The sequence below is a fragment of the Arachis duranensis genome, chromosome 8, assembly GCF_000817695.3.
Source record: "Arachis duranensis cultivar V14167 chromosome 8, aradu.V14167.gnm2.J7QH, whole genome shotgun sequence".
Lineage (NCBI taxonomy): Eukaryota > Viridiplantae > Streptophyta > Magnoliopsida > Fabales > Fabaceae > Arachis > Arachis duranensis.
Window position 1 is genome coordinate 29,070,871 of NC_029779.3, and position 3,999 is coordinate 29,074,869.

Here is a 3,999-nt window from a genome sequence, read left to right on the forward strand (position 1 = left end):
GCATCAGGGGGCGGTGGTCGCACATCATCATCTAGCCACGGGACATCAGCTAGGGCCGCCATACTCGTGACCAAGGTAGGAAATGGAAGTAGGCCACGAATATGCACCCGCCACACGCACTGTTGGATAAGTCGAGGGAAAGAGACCTCCTTCCCCTCCATAACACACCCAATCAGCAAAAGCATCTCCATAGGAATCTCAGAGAAGTGGGTGGTGGGTAGGACATAGCAAGCGAATATCATCTGCCAAGTCTTGGCCTCACGAGTCAGATGAGTAAACAACATCCCCTTAGGCTTGGTGTTGCCCGCATCCATAACCCATGCAGCATCCGGTATCCCAATCACGCGCCGAAGCGCCTCATAGTCAAAAGTCATGGTATGGATGGCTATCTCAGCCTGCTGATGGGCACACAGGTCATCCGGAATGTGTCAGCAATGTAATGCCTCCTCAATGGCAGTCTCGGTGATCATAATCTCTCTACCCCGCACCTGAACCGAATCCAAAGTCGGACGGAAAAAGTTGCAGTAGAATTCCTTCACCCAAGATATATTTATATCCCCCAAATCCCGGTCAACAAAATCGATACCTAACTCAAGGATCCGACCGGTAATGGACCGTCTCACATCATTAGGTAGGAGCAACTTCTTCTCAATATTCAGCTTCGTTGTTCGATATCTAGAAAACCGAAGCTCACAGTAGAGATTGGGGAATTTGTCTGGGTTGGTGGAGGGCAATAACTGATTCTCTTTTTCTTCATCACTTAACGGATTCTTGGCATAATGCTTGTAGATGGCCGGAATGGAGGGGGTAGAGTGTTTTCTCTTCTTAGAAGCAGTGGCTATGGCTTTGCCTTTATCCGACATCCTGAAAAATATGGCAGAATATATGGAACATTTAGCATGTAACAAAGAAGGCATGTTCAGGATACAAATGACAAAAGCAATCATGATGTTACAAGGAATAAGCAAGAGTGAAAAAGGTGAACCAAAATGCAATCTTACATGAAAGCAACACTTCCATTCAAAAGGTAATATTATCATCATATTGGAAAAAAATAGTTAAAGATGATGAAAGGTGAGTGAGAGTGAGATAAAGAATTGTTAAAGGGGGTTAAAGGTGAGCGGAAGTTAGATGGTTAAAGAAATTAGTGAGTTAGAAAAGTGGATTAGTGATATGATGATAGTTATGCGTAATGAAAAGAAAAGATATGGTTCATGTTCACAATGATTGTGCAAATCCGGGAAGTCAAAAGGAAATAGAAAGTTGCCCAAATTTGAAATAAAGCTCAAAATGAAACTAATTTCCTTAAAAATCGGGCAGCATTCCGGCTTAAAATTGGACGTTCCTGGATAGCAAATTAGCACAATTAGCATAGAAAACAACATCAAGTAAGTACAGCAACAATGGTATAGTATTCAGGCAGCAAGAAATGCATAAAAACAGTCCAAAATCAGCATACAACATCCAAATAAGCAGACAGCAATTATGCACGAACGGAGCACTTATCAGGCCTAGAATCCTTTATCCAGCCCTAGCTACCTAACCGCAGTTATTTCTAACTAATCCTAACATACAAAATTTGAATGCAAACTAATTAACAAGCAATACAGTAACTAGCAGAAATAAAAAATAAAAAGGAAAAACAGAAAAAATAACAGAAATGGAGCAGGAACCTGGGAGCAGAGAAGAACTAAGAATGGAAAGGAAACTGGGGGGGAATGGGGCAGCAGTCGCGCCGCCATGAACGGTGGCGGTTATGGCAGAATAGAGGCGGCAGAAATTGCTGCCGGCGCTGTGAAGGTGAGAGACGGGGCAGAGATCGGAGGAGAGAGTGAAGATGAGGCGAGTGAAGAAAGGAGAGAGAGAAGGTTGATGGTGAACAATGGCGGCCGCGGCGGTGGTGACGGTGGTTACAGGGGCGGGCGGCGACGGGAGAGGCTGAGGGATGGGAAGCTAGCAGTGGTGATAGAAGGGAGGTGATGGGAGAGTGTGACCGGTAAGAGAAGGGGCGGCCGTATGGTGGCGGTCGCAGGCAGAGCAGGGGTGAACGGAGGTTATGGGAGATGAGAGGAAGGAGATGAAAATGGAGAGGGGGAAGAAGTGCGCTGCGGCGCAACGCTCTTCGCGTCTTAGGGTTCCCATTTTTTTGAATCGGCGCGACCGCGCACCCTGCGCGTCCGCGTACATTGAGAGAACTTAGCACCCACGCGTGCGCGTACAGCGCGCATAAACGTGGATGAGCAAAATGGGAAAGGATGCGTGCGCGTATGGTGCGCGCCCGCGTGCATGGGGTTGGGCTAGGGGCTTAGAGTTGGCCCAACTCAGGCCTAACTCTCTGGAGAATGACCTGGAAGTCGCGCTATCAGATTGGCGCGCACGCGGCATTTACGCGTCCGCGCGCAGTGAGAGGAATGGAGATCTACGCGTGAGCGTACGGTGCGCTCTGGTGTGGGATGGCAGAATAGGCAAGGGCGCGTACGCGTATAGTAGATTGGGCCTGAGGCTTAAAATAAGCTTGAGGCACGCCCAACTCTCGGGTTCGTGGCCTAGATTGGTGGCAGCACGCAAGGGACGCGCGCGCGGCAAGTGCGCGTCCGCGTACATTGTCGATTTGCGATGAGGTGCGCTGGCGCGATGCGTGCGCTCGCGCAAATCGAGTTGGGCCTGGGGCCTGAAGCTAGCCCAGGAATGGCTCAACTCTCTGGGGTTTGGCTCAATCATTTGCAGCAGCAAATCGGCGCGGACGCGGCAGGTACGCGTCCGCGTGAACGTCCATGTTCTTAAAAACGGCGCGCACGCACGTTGTGCGCGTCCGCGTGGATCGTGTTGGGCTCAAGGCATAATGTTTGCCCAAGAGAGGCCCAACTCTCGGGAGTGTGGCTCGTGGTGCATCCACACAGGGACACGTGCGCGTACATGGTGCGCGCGCGTCCACCCCTGCTTTTTTTTTTTTCAGAAGACAAATTGCTGGGTGCTCCCCTTAGTGTTCACAACTCTTATTCACTCAACCATCATACAGTTCACAAAAATACAATTTTTGATATTATTCATCTACTACTAGACACAACATGCATGTGACTAAGCTAACAATTAAGTTGTACAAACAAATTTGTATGAAACATCTACCTACAATGGTAACTCAAATCACTTATTAAGTAAATTTAAAAGATTGGAAAGAGTTTACCATGGTGGGGTGTCTCCCACCTAGCACTTTTAGTTTAAGTCCTTAAGTTGGACATTTTGAGATGCTTGTCGTCATGGTGGCTTATGTTTGTACCCCTCCTTGAATCTCCAAGGATCCATGCTCCTCAATTGGTTGACAGAATTTCCAACCGTTTTTATTAAGCTTGGGCAGAGTTCTACCCAAAATACGAGTCCCCATATTTGGTCTTCACATAGCGAACCGGGATCCCATATCTTATCTTCGCATCCAACCGTTAGTTGAGTTTCACGATTCTGGCGGATGGATGGTTGACCTACGGGTGATTGACACACAGAATTCTCTTTACTCCACCAATGCTTCCTTCTAGATCCATACAAGGTGATCCTTGTCCCAACATTATCCCTATACCTTGAGGCCTTGACCTCAATGAGCTTAACACCTACTTTCCAACCACTACATAACTCATTTCCACTTTTAATTCCACAAAGAGTTCTAAGTTGACCATCATTTTCAATCAAACCATATTCAAGTGAGAAATTAAAGCTTATGGATAGAGATTTTACCCACTTGAATGTTGTGTTGGATGGTAGCTTGGGAAGGGAGACCTCCCCAAACTTAGACAATGCAAGGTCTACTTCCTTGTGCTCTTCTTTGATTGTTTCCACCTCTTCACAAGCTTCTTCAATTTCAACCTCATCCCCTTTGTTACGTGGCTTGGTGTTGTCTTCAAGAGCTTCATCTTGTTTAATGGGAGGTGCTTCAACTTTGGATAGGAATTCATTGATGAATTAATTCATCTCTTGATCAACCTCTTCATATTCTTCAATTTCAATATA